This window comes from Gavialis gangeticus, unplaced genomic scaffold (assembly GCF_001723915.1).
Source record: "Gavialis gangeticus isolate Ggan-Ray unplaced genomic scaffold, GavGan_comp1, whole genome shotgun sequence".
Lineage (NCBI taxonomy): Eukaryota > Metazoa > Chordata > Crocodylia > Gavialidae > Gavialis > Gavialis gangeticus.
The window spans coordinates 9,911,031-9,924,932 of record NW_017729000.1 but is presented as its reverse complement, the minus strand read 5'-3'; positions in this window follow the sequence as shown (position 1 = coordinate 9,924,932).

Below are 13,902 nucleotides of genomic sequence, written 5' to 3'. Positions count from 1 at the left end.
GATTAGACATCCGTGAAGACGGATCAAAGAAAGAAGCTGTTTTCTTCTGGGCAGGGGATGACAAATGGGCAGGGGGGAACCCAACAAGTAATGCACATTGTAAATCGGTGCGTTAATAGACCAAAAAGGTTTCAATAGTCCAGCCATCAGCCTGTCATGGTACTCATTGACAGTCTCTTGAATGGAGTTGTGCTAATAATCCTATTGGCTGGTAGTAACTATAGTGCTTATAATAAATAATTCAGCTTGGGCTGCTTATTGGGAGAGTAAATTACTATCTTTATAACATTTTGTGTTAGATTTGTCCACCTACTGTTCAAAAACCACTTCAAATTTTAATGACTAAAGCAAGATCTCTGCTTTTAAGACAAGTGCACACCAACAACTACCCATTCAACTCATTTGAAAAGAAGCTGAAATTATAGATTTTAAGGAATAAAAGATCTCTGCTTAAATGGAAAATTATACACTGCTTATTATTTTTTCAGTGAAATATACAAACTCGGGTAATTAGCCACACACTCTACCCTTTGTCAGAGCCAAAACACTTAGCCAGAGATTAGGAAATGTGCTTTTAACAAAAATACAGTTAAGATTTCACAATACGAGGACCCAAAATGACTATTTTATAGCCACTGTTGAACAGGATTTTGAAAAAAGCCATTTCTAATGCTTGTCAGTACAGTAGCTTGTGTCACTTCCTTTGCTGCATAGTATTGTGCCCAGCTTCCAAAGAGAAAGAGATTAGATGAGATAGCAGTGAACTCTCTTAGGCACAAAACATACAGAAAACTAATAGAAACATTGGTAAGCAAATTCTGTTCTCCAGTTTTCATTTTCAATGAGTATGAAAGAGTCGGAGCAACATACAAGAGTATCACTATCAAATGCCTAGAGAGATCACTCCAGAAGTTAATAGTGTTTGCGGAGTACATTTGCCTATGCACCGTTACCATGGCCTGGTTTCTTTGAGCTGGTCTTAAATTTTACCTCTTTCTACTTCTGTTTTGACATTTGCACTGTTTGAAGCTATGCTTGAGTAAATTCACATGCCCTTTCCCTCTGCTGTAACAAAACGCATTTCTTCTCAGCAAAATTGCAGTGGAACATCTGAAAATTATTGAAAGCAGCTTAAAAATACTGAATCTATTGCATTCGGCAGCTGCTTTTAAAGTGAAAGTCGGTATACCTGAATTGAAGGTTCATGCCAGACATATCCATGGATATAGGGCTTGAGATTTCAAAGTGCCAAGACCCCTGGCCATGAGCAAGTACTATAGTGAAGCACAAATCCCAGTGAAATCAAAGAGAAGTCAGGTGCTTAAAGTGAAGCACATGTTTAAGAGAACTGCCATCCTGGGATTAGACTCTTCTCCCCATTCTGGGATTAGGTTACAGTTTAGCACAATGTAAGATCAAACAGCATAAATCAAATACCAAATGCAGGGAGGTAAACAATTTTATTGTAAGGAAAGGTGGAATCAAGCAATGGGACCAACATGGTATTAAAACAGCGTTTGTTAACAGCCGATTTTTAGCAAGTACTAGGTCGCTATGAGCAGTGCAGTCGTCCCAAAGCAGCCCCAATAAAAACCTTCACAAGACACTGTGCAATGTATTTTGTTTATATTTCCTATAAAAAAAAAAGAAAAGCAGAGCTGTTTTAGAAAATTAATTTTTTAGCTGTTCTAACTCTTGCATGTCACTGTCTAGAATACTAATCTGTTTTTCGACAACTTTATGGGCTTTGGAAGGAGAGAGAAAAGCAACTCTGCAATTTTGAAACCCTTAAAATGGACAAAACTAGCTTTCTGTACAAAATAATGGGATGTTCTCAAGGATGACATATTGTGATGTGATCTGCTGGAACCAATCAACAAATATTATAGCCAAAGGAGAATTGCCAGCTCTTCAAGAATGTGTGTATGCACACAAGTATGTAAGACAGGAAATGTGCCTGGAAATTTTCCAAGGCAAATTTTGCCCAGCCTAGCACATTTGCTTTGGAAAAAACCCAAGGACACTGGTGTGATTGAGAGAAGCTAAACTGATCCCAATAAATGCAAACTATCGTCCACAGCAACAAATTCATAGTCAATAATTAGAAGGCTGCCAGAAATATTTCGTTTCTCTTCTGTATTCTTCCCCATGTAATCAATCTAATTAAGTAGGAAAATGAAGTGTGTAGCACAAATGCAAGTTCTAGGCGGAAAGATGTATATTTTGCCGCTCTGACCTTACCTCATTTGTCAGGCTCTTCTACCTGGAAATTCTCATCTAAATCTTTCCAAGCTTCTTATTCCATTGCCAAAGTGAATCAGCATTTCTGGGAATAACTACCTCCTGAAAAAGATGACTCTATGGAGAAGGGGGAAAAATGTTTAAAAAATACCTCACCAAAAAGGCCAGTTAGGAAAATAAATGCCAATAGATACAGACATCACTTGAAAAACCTCACACTTTTGTTTTTCTTTTTAGGATCCTCTGAAACTCCCTGCCTTCAATTTTAAGCAGTCATAACATTAATATTTAAAGTACATATTCACAAGAGTCCTCTTACTACCTACAGCACACAGCTCCATCCTAGCGAACTTGTGTTGAAGTCAGGACAAGCCATGCACATCAAAAGCCAAACCTGACCTCAGCGTGAAATTATATATATATAATATATATGCTTTTTTATTTATATATGCTTTTTTCTATATATATGCTTTTTTTTATTTCATGGTGAGGTCAAATTTGGTCGAATTACGTATCTATAGATATATAGATACATAATCCAGTGACAGAGACATTTGAGAGAGACATTATTAATAGTTCCAAACGTGTACGTTGCAGGAAAAATGTCCCGTGTTTCCTCACTTAAAGCTTTAACTGAATAATAGAAGATAATTGGTTCTCTTGACCGCGTACTATATGGCGTAACTTCACTAAGACGCACACTCTGTAGTCTGTATCTGGACCTTAGTGGACAGGCACCTGCAGTGCAAGAACCGTGATCATTTTAGGCGTTGACTTTCTTGTTATCTTCACAGGCAAGGCAGAAGCAGAGGAAAGGGCATAACAACTGAATTGTCTTTTCACCAGGAGATATAGGACACTTAGATCATCACTGTTTAGATCACCAGTGACAGATGTTAACCATATTGCTTAATGTACACTTCAAAGGTCCCAGGTATTACAATGAAGAGCACAGTGTAAAAGTAAGGGAATACTTTCAGGTATGGTTGCATATAAAGAAAATCAAAGTCGCCGAGTCAAGCCCTCAGAAATCAGGCTGTGCCAGATTTAGGGCTGCCCGTGCCACCTTTATTTGCCCCTTCCTCATGCATACGCATTAAAATGCAATTTACATGTCTCATTCTTTCCTCCAGCATCCCCGCTTCATCCAGTGCATAGGTTAAACGGCTGACATAATGAGCAGCTACGCTTTGTTTTCTCCTCTTTGTTCCACATGTGGCTCTGGGCCATATTTACTGCACACTACTCAAAGCCTCCATTCAAGACAGAATTATTCATTCCTCAGAGGCTTCTCTGTGTCGCTAATCATTATATAATCCAAATGCTTTATAAACATTAATTTATCCTCCCAAAAATCCAAGGAAGAAAAGACATAGGAATAGGCCATTTTACAAGGCAGGAAACGGAGAAGGAATAACTTTGACTCATTTGCCTTGTAGGGATGACCTGCCTGCATTACTAGGAGCTGTGAAAGGCTTCAGCATGTCCAGCAAAAAGGGAATCTTGGGAGATTTTAGTTGCAATAATAAGTGTTTCTGATGAGGATATGGACAGCGTAACTGTCCAGCGTCTTGCAGCCGAGCCAAATTACCATGTATTTTCATGGGGACGTGAAAGGATACATCCCTGATCATCTGCCTAAGTTCAAGTCCCTGTTCTAAAACACAGGGTTACTAGATTTGCTCAAAGCAAAGCTTGCCAGAGTTGTTGTTATTGTTGTTATTATTTAAGAAAAAACATATTTTTCCCTGTCCTTGTCTTTGGAAGGAACTGAACGAAAAAATTTGGCCTGATGTAAACGTGAAGGCTGGGAAATTTCAGTTGACATGGCTAATGTTTGGCAAAGAAGCTGACAAAGTAGGTGGTTGCCTATCCATGCCCATGCCTTTCTGAAGCGTGAAGTTTACATGTTACACTGAGACCATACTAAGGCCACTTGAAACACAAGCATCCACACGTTAACTCAATGGTTTCCAACGAGTCTCCTGGGAGCGGAGTGCAGCGGCAGCAGTGGCCCAGGGGCGGAGGAGCTCCCGGCACAAGGTGCAGCTCATCCTTTGTGTGCGGTGCCACCGGCATTGCCCCCAGGACCCTCATTTGGGTCGTGACCTGAGGTTGGGAACCACTGCGTTAAATGCTCACACTAAGTACCCTCTCAAAAGTTACGCTGCTTCAGGCGAGGGTTAACTCTGGGCCATACTACCTAGCATACGTTAGGGTAACTTCAGTCTGCTCTGTGGAGATAAAACAAGCAATATGAAGTCCTCCAGAATCCCAGGATGCCCTGCTTCCAGCCCCCAACCCTGCCCAGAGCAGAGATAGTGCCCTGGTGTCCTGGCACCTAGTCCCACCCCTGCCCACCAGCTCTAGTGGCAAGTCAGAGCTGTGCAGGCAAGAAATGGTATTAACCCTGAACGTGCGACTGTTCACAGCACATCCTGACTTTGACACTTTGTTAAGAGTAACATGCCACAGATTTAGGATGGTCTACGTGTAATGTGCAACTTCACCCTCTGAGGTACCACCTTGCCCTACCTTCTGCTTAACTTGTGAGTAACCACTTCTCTGCAAGGTTATAAGTAACTGAAAAAACAGAGTTATAATTAGAAGTGCGATATGACCTTAATAGATGGCACTGCCTATATTGGAACAGAATAAAATCATCACCAAAAAAAAATGCAAGTCAGATCCTTGGATAGTTTGAGTTGACAAAACTCGAGTGGCTGAAATAGAACTCTGTTGGTGTACCCGGCTGAAGATCTGGCCTATTTTGCAAAGGAAAATTAAAAAAGAAACGATGTAACACCAATCGGTTCAATTAGAGGTACCTCCATTAAGGTATTTTAATGGGGGCAACATAGTATCTCTTCCCATTAGAGATGAACATTGCATGCATTCACCCTTTGTGTGAAATGTGAGCAGGTAAGCAAGCCGAAGAATGTTCAGTGACTTTTATCTATTATTCAAGAGGTTTTATTGCCTTACAAGAGTCAGATAATGTCAACGTCTGAATTGTTTCTCCACGTCCTTTCCTTTGACTTCTTGATTTTCTTTTCAGATCATATTTTTTTTCCACATTCAATTCATTTGAATCATTTAAGTCTGGATTGGCTGTAAAAGCTTTCATCTCTTATCACTCCAAATCTGTTCGTTTAATATGATAGCTGAGTCACCATACAAAGGTGACTCTTTATTGTTTCATAGTAGTGTTGAATTGATGAAAAATTATCCTTGAGCTAAAATCTCCCGCTAATGTAAGAGGAAATATCTTGATCCACATGCCACTTGTTTTGGGGTTGTTTTTTTTTTTATGAAGACAGCCCTGAAATCAATGGCATTTCATAGCAACCTGGTATCAATCTAGTGTCTAATTTGGCTTTACTTTGTTTCAACCTATATACTTTTTTCCCCACTTACTGACAAGATGCACTTAATGCTTGCCAGACTCAGATGAAAACCACTTTTGTCATGCTTTTTATATAATTTTATCCCCAAAATGCTTCTCACCATTCCCCATACCTGTTCCTGGTGAACAGCACAGGGGGAAAAAAAAGAAAAATGTTCTATTCACCTTGCAAAGACAATGAAGAAAAAATTGCAAAACTTGATTTCATAGACTGCTCTAAATACCATCTTCTGGGTTAAACCTAATAAACATGTTATTATCTATGCTGTGATAGCAATTAAACAGGGAAAAACCATGATCACTTTTCTGTCATTAAGCCTTCTGACATTTCTGTTGGAATTATTTTCATACAAGGCAATATCCAAGCATTGCCTTCCCAGTGGTACCTTGAGAGAGCCCATTATGATTCACTCATGCATTTCTTCCTGTAGCTGAAGAGGAGGGAGTGAAACCCCTAGATCCTCTGTGGAGGAAACCTTCCATAACTAAGTCCCTGGAATTGGCTCTTGAGAAACACAGGAATAAATGTGCAGCTGGTATAAAGGCACTGGCTCTACACCAATTTATGCCATCCATATAGATTCTTGCATCGAAACAGCTATGTCTGACCCACTCATGGCTATTGCTCATTGCCCTGAATGTTTTTCCTGTTTGAGCCATGCTGCCTGAATGCCATAAGACTGAGCATTCCTCGACTGCATGCAGCAATAAAGTAATTTGTCTTCTAAATTTGAGCAAAAGTCCTTCAAGTAAACCATTATGCAGTATGGGTACTTTAAATGCCAGGACATGGAACGTGTGGGAAGGAGCATGGCCTCATAAAGAACTGAAGAACAATATTCAAAGTGTTTATTCAACAACTGTGTGCTACCTGTCAAATAAACTATTCGAGCAGGTATCCTCCCAGTTCTCATTAAAGCAGAGGTCAACAGATTAGGCATTGTGCGATTCTTTTTCTGACCTGGCAACATAATTAGTATTTATTTCTGAGCAGGTTGATGATGGCTGGCATTGTTTTAAGGTGCTGAACAACTACAGCTTCACCTGAAAGACACTGGTGTTGCAGATTTTCAGCTACAGCATGGAAAAAAACTGTTTGCTAGATAGGAAATGAGATGATGGACCTATAGATGGTAAAAAACTTGACTATCTATATGGAGGAGTCATGTCAGTTAAGGATCAGGTCATGTTGCAGGCAATATTGGGAAGATTCCTTGGTTAACATCAGGACTTACTGACTTGGGCACAGTGGATGGGGATACTCTTACAATGAAGATTGCTACTTCAATCAAGAATATAGTTGACATAAAACAGAGTAAGATTTTCAAAATCTGCATTGTGGTGTCATGCTATTCTCATTAGTTCCCATGGGAGTTTTACCACTGACCTGGAGTGGATGCAGACTGAAACCAATATTGAACATTTCTGAAAACCCAGCACTTGAAGCACGTACCTTAGCACAGGTGAATGAATTCCAATTTAAAAGAATCTAAGAACCCCAACACAAATAAAGCCACATGAGCTGAGCCTTTGAATTTTGAAAAAAAGGTAGCTGATTTTACTGATTAGGCATTTTTGCATCTGCTCTCAAGCTGCATTCTGGTTACAATCACAAACAAGAACAGCAAAAAAGAACAAAAACCAGTTCTCTTAGCATTCCCACTCTTCTTAAAAGACAAAAAAATAGAAAGCTCATGAGACAGCCTGTCTTCAGGAGTTTTCCAGAAAAAATTGAGAGCACCAAGCTCAAACGACTTCGGAGAAGCAAGGAAATCGAAGGTGATTCTCCCATCTAAATGCAATCTCTATTTGTTCATCATCAAGGCAGAATTTTCCTTCTTGAAAACATAGCCTGTCGAGTAGTTCAAGTTGCTCAGAGTTTTCTGCTGCACCCTGGCCTGTTTATACCATATTTATATACATATATTTTTAACATTCATAGCTATGCACTTATTCCATTCCTTCTTCATTAAAAATTTCACAGCTTCCTCAAAACCAGCTCTCCTGTGAGAGGAATGAATTAATTTGGGAGAAGTCACACTGGTGGCACATTAAGATTGTTTGGATCAAGACGGAGAACTACGTGCTGGGACCTGTACTCTGCACAGACCGTGTTTCTGTATTCAAGAGAAGAGCAACTGCAATCTGCTCCATTTTATCCAAATTAGGCACGGGCCCTAAGCTCTGGGCAAGGTGCCAACATCACTCTCAGTGGCGCCAAGTTTTGACACCCTTGTAACTAGAAAGAGTGAAGCAGCAATTTCTCCGTCTTTCTGCACATCATATTTTCATGTCAGAGTCATTCCTTCTGCAAGTAAGAAAGAAGTCTGGGATTGAGTCTTCCTTGAATGCAAAATTGAAGCCACGCATGCACACAAAAATAGCTCATTTTCAGTACTGCCTGAAGCAAAGGTATGAAGTTAAGAGAAATTTGTTCTGGTGATAGCTGGAGGCTTCTTCCAGTCACGTAAGTAATGAACTTTTCTTGAGCTAGAGGAATGTCAAAAAGGGCCATAATCTGACCCGATAGAGATGTGTTGAATGAGTTAGTAGAAAACTCCAAATCAGTCCTAAGTTTGGCTGTTGGGAAATCTGGCGCTCCCTTTGCTCTGAGCCCTTTACAGCCCCAGCTGCCTCATTGTAGGCCAGAAGCAAATACGGAAACTTGACCATTCCCTACGATGGCAGAGCTTTCCTCATGCGTACATAAAGACAACCTTAGGGCCTTGTTACATCTTACGTTGCAAGCCGCACAAACTTTAAATCAGCTTAGCGTTGTCGGGCTTAGGGAAGCGGTCACACGTGAAGGCAAAAAACCTGCTCCGACTGTTCCTCACATGCATGGGTGTGACCTGCCACTAGAGGGCTGGTGAGCAGGGGCGGGGCTGGGAGCTGGGGGAAGGACACGCTCACCGCTCCCACCGAGCAAAGCAAGTGTTGCAGCCTTGGAGTGCCTGGCAGCCCCAGTGCCTCCCGCTGGCGCTTGGACTGGCTCTGCTCCTGCCGGGGGCAAAGCTAGCTGGTCCAAGGGATGGGAGAGCACTGCCTTCCCACCACCACTGGGACTAGCTCTGCTCTGCCCAGATTACTCTGCTCCCAGCAGGAGCAGGGCCAGTCCCAGCGGTATCAGGAAGCAGGTGCCCCCTGTTCGGACCAGCTCGCTCTGTTCCCAGTAGGAGCAGAGCCAGTATGAGTGGCAGCAGGAAACACCACAACACTAGATGCTCTGGAGTTGTGATACTCACTTTGGCAGGCTGTGCCTGGGCCCACTCTGCCCCTTCATCCCCACTCACTCTGAGTCAGAAAGACCAACTGCCTCCTGGGATGCTGGAAGACTTCACCCTGGGTGGAAAAGCTGTGGAGAGTGGCCACAAGTTATTGGAACAGGAGCAAACTTAGGCAGATCAGTGATAATCCTGCCTTGGAGTGGCATCATATGAAGCCAAATAATGAGCACTTCAAGCCATTTAGAAGGTGTTAATGTGCAGCCAGTCCAGGGGTTAAGATCTCTAGAAGCCACCTAAAGTTACCATGCAACAAAACCCTTAGCTATGCCCTCTGACCAAACTCTTTCACCCCTCGTTTAAGTTCCTGAATGACTGAAGTACCTTGTGCATATTATTCACTGTATTCCAGAGCTCATGGGTCTGATAAAAATAACCCAAAATATTACCTATGCTTGCAAAACAGCATGCATGTAAGACTTGAATTTGGCTGGCTATGTTGCTGAGATGGTATCTCAGTCCTCATTGCAACACCCCTCTTGTACCTGTTCCTTGAATGAAAAGGACAACTCCAAGATTATCTGTTTGGCCTAGGTATACGTGAAAATGAAGAGGCTTTCCTCATAGTTCTTCTCTGCTCTGTGGGATTATGAGGAAAAGGAATCAGTTTGAAGGGGAATAAAAGCCTGTAATAGTTTTCTCCAGACTATGAGGCAGGCAACTGCAGGAAAGTCAAGCAAGAGGACAAGGAAACCAAGTAGCACATTTTCTATTCACTCCATAATGCATATGTTGACATAGATGTATGCATTATCCATCTTTCAGCGGCAGTTTTTCAAATCTGGAGTCCCAACTCCAACCAGCGTCACAACCAGAGATCAGCTAAAGGACCAGAGCTGTTCAGGCTTCTGCCTAGATTTGTACAGCAGAGGGTATGATCTTCTACAGGTTTCTAGAGCCAACTCGTGGAAAAAGACGTTAGTCCTTCAAAAGTATCAAGTTAATACATTTCTATAAATAATATAGACCTTTCCTGTCTGCTTGAAAAGGATCAACCAATATTCTTCTAAATATTAAACGGAGAGAATCAAAAATCAGAACTACAATGGGTTATTACATATAACAACCAACCAGCCAGAGCTAAAGAAAATAAATGGCTCTGATTTGATCAAGGTCAGAGGGTTCCCTCTAAAATGTAAAGAGCTTCAGAGTAGAAAAAGTGAAAATGCATTTCTGGGATCCACTGCAGAAGAAATTAAGACAGGAAGGGTTCAGAGAGCAAATCAACATCTGCAATGCTTGCACTGCTCAGAGCCATGGCTGCTTCTGCAGCAAATTCAAGGTATAAACTGTTTCAATTATTTCTGCAAAGATCAAAGTTGCAGTATGCTACCGAGTTCTTTCAAATTATCCACAGCATCAGAGATATCAAAATGATCTCAGCACATTTTGCTATTCATTCTGCCACAGGTAATGCCCCCAGCCTTTGTTGTCTGTGCCATCCCTGTCTGCATTTCAAGTTGTTTCCCTGACTCAAACTTCAAAAACAGGACACTCTACTCAAGTTCCTCTTTTCTGAATTTATAGCATGTCTCGTTAAATATGCCACCTGTGTCTTAAGAACTGAGCTGGGCTGAACCTGACTTCTTATACCTATAAATACTCAATGCACTGTAGTCACTGGATCATGTCACTTAAGCAAGTACACTCTAGTCCTAAATATTTCATTTAAAACCATGACATAGGGAAAACAGGCCTCAAAGGGAGAGCCTGAAAAATAAAAGTCTCCCATCTCCAGATGGCTACACAAGTTGCAGGAAGACGTAAATCAGGTCACATATTCAGAATAGCTGTATTTGATTTGGGCGTGCAGTTTGTGGCCAGCTTTCCACACTAGCACATATGTAGGTACATATCTGAGCAATTGCATACGTAAACGCAGGTCATTAGAAATGCAAGTCTTCTGACTTGCTCATGTCCTTATACTGTGGGAGCGAATAGCAGCAATACAAAAGGCAGACCTCAGTTTTGTTTAAAAATTAACTCTAAGAAGTCAGCAATTTCCACTCAATAGCTGCCTTTTGTGTAACCTGAGGCAGCTTGGTAGTTCCAGATATTTTATCCAGCTGATAGGTATACATTAATACCTCCTTTGTAGATCATCTCTTAATATGATTTGTAATTTCTCTGAATAAAAATTGGCAGAGAAAGAATATGTCTTAATGGCCAGTGAATACAGTCAGCAAAGTCTGTCATTCCTTTGTTTTTAAGTTTGGAATAAGTTTGGAGGACATGTAGGATCTTATCTTATTAATGCCCTTCAGAATTTGGAATACGTTATAGGAAGTATTTCCTACTCCCCGTTTAAGGCTGAATGAAGATCATGGTCTTATTGCCTAATGTTCTTTAATACCTAAGGTACTTTTGTGAAAATGCCTTAAGTTATTAGTTTGTAATGATGCCCTCTAGTGAGGAGTAATGGATTCACTCCTGAATAATATTTTTCTCGTTATATCACAGCTACAATGTGTTCATCCAAATATAAAGGTTTGATTATCCAGAATCAATGCCGTGTACAAGCTGGCCTAGCTGATCTGAAGCCCAGCTTCTCTACCTGTCCTGCTAATGTAGGACAAGCTAAGATAATCCGGTTTTGGTGAAACTCCATGAAGCCACGGCAGGGATGAATTTGACTCATTATGTCTATGGCAGTTTATTTTATTCTGAGCCAGATCTGTGCTCTCCCTTTCTGTCAAGCAATCTGTATTACACGTCTTGGGACAGATTTCCAATAATGACATCTAATATCAGGGAGGCATTTGCCATTTGACTCATTTAGATGCTGAACTTTCTGACAGCTGGGCACTAGAATGGGTTCAAGGCAGTACAACAAGTTTGGTGAAGTTTTGAGGAAACCCTCTGCTCTGATTATCTAAAGGCAACTACAACTACCTAAAACCAGCCTTATGCAAATATTGCTGTAGGGAATGCCCATCATTCAAAAGGCTGTGGGAACCATGAGGAGCATAGAGATTATCCCCACTCTTTAATGAAAAGGTCCCACAGCTCGAGCTGAAATCGAGTGATGATTTGATTACTGGTGCCTAGCCAGGCTGCTAAACAGGAGTTTAGGCTGGGCTTATTTTCAAGGCAGAGACCCGCTTCCCTATCAAACAGATGCTCTCATATAAACACAGTCTGTGCATCCCAAAACAAACTCAGGCTATTTCTGGGTGATTAAACAAATTAATTTTAAAAGCACACTTCTAGGACTATATGGCAACAGCTCAGCATCCTCTGCTAACCTCTTAATGCCTTGTGAGCTGACCGGCACATTGAATTGTGCTGATTTTAACTGTACTCGTCACAAAGCCTAGCTGCAAATTTCACATAGCAGGAGTCCTTTGGCAAAACAAGCCTCTGCTGTGGCCGTGTCTTCTGCGAGAACGCCATGGGGTTCTGAGTACTTTGACATTTCAAATGAAACTTAGCTCATCCATTTTTTGCTGTTAGTATTTTAACAGTTTAGCATGAAAGAAAATGCATACGGGGTTTTCGAGCCATATCCTCTCCTCATCTTTTCTGGGATGTGAAAGTCCTAGCAAGACAAGCTATGGAAGGCATCCAACAGCATGTGCATAACCCAAGGGGGAGTTTGACATCATCCTACAGAAAGAAACCGTTTGCACAGATTGACAGACCGTACTGGAAGAAAATCCGGCACGCACCACTCTTAAGAGTCTGTTCGTAGGAACTGCTGAGGGAGCCTAGTTTCAGCCTGGAATTAAGCTTATTCTTCTCTTCCATTTGAGGCATGGAGACTAACATCCCTCATCCTTTTAAATTATTTAGATACAAAACCTTGCAGTTGATAAAATGTCTTTTCTTACTATATTAATGCCATCTTTAGTCAAAACTAAGACAAGATCCCATCCCCCTCCTCCAGTCAACATAGGAGAGAGAGCCCCCTGACATACATTTGCATATGAAGGTGGGGGCCAGCAGCCACTGCAGCTCTGACCCTGCTCCCGAGCCCATGTCAGGATCAGACTCAGACCCAGACCCACAGCAGCCTCCTGCCCCACCACTCTCCCTGGCTTGCCCTCTGAAGTTTCTGCCCCTTGCTCTGTTTCCTCCTCGTATGGTGAGGTGCAGCTCAGCTCCAGCTCAGGCTAGACTCCCTCCTGGGCATGGAGCACAGGGAAACTCCATCCCCTGTCCAGATAATCAGCAGTGCCGACACTACTGCATTGCCTGCCCAACCAGTCAGCAGCAATGACACTGCTGCATGTCTGGTAGGGCCTGCACTTCCATGTGCTGTGAAGCAGGGAACAAAGCCTGAGCAGCATCTGATTGGGGCAGGGGGGGCTGTGGAGAGCTTGGAGGGGTGGGGGATTCAAGTGGCAAGGGGGGCCAGGAAGGCTGCAGGGGGAAGAAGTGGGGAGGGAGAAGACAAGTGGGCCACCTAACCCCTACCCCAGCCCCTGCTTTTCCTGGTGTAGTGGGAGGGCAGAGGGTTAAATTCAAGACAATCCTCCAATACTTAGATTCTGTACTTGGAAAATTATAACAGATTGTTATATTTTCCATATGTAGAATCTAATTTATTAGGGGGTCATCTTAAATTCAGGGTCGACTTAGATTGAAGTAAATATGGTATCTCCTTTTTAAGAATTGCTCAGTAGCTAGAAACTGATACCAAATCATAGGTCTAATTGTTGTCATCCCTTGTGGAAAAAAAGGGAGGCTCACCTGGGCCTAGGGTGAGTGAGGATTAATTAGGGAGCTTCTGGAGGGGCTGGACATTTTTAAGTCAGCCGGCCCGGATGATCTTCACCCTAGAGTCCTGAAGGAACTCGCTGGGGTCATTGCAAGTCCCCTGGCACGGCTTTATGAACACTCGTGGTGCTCTGGAGAGGTGCCGGAGGACTGGAAGAGGGCCAACGTGGTTCCCATCTTCAAAAAGGGGAGGAAAGAGGACCCGGGGAACTACAGGCCAGTCAGTCTTACCTCGATCCTGGGCAAGCTGTT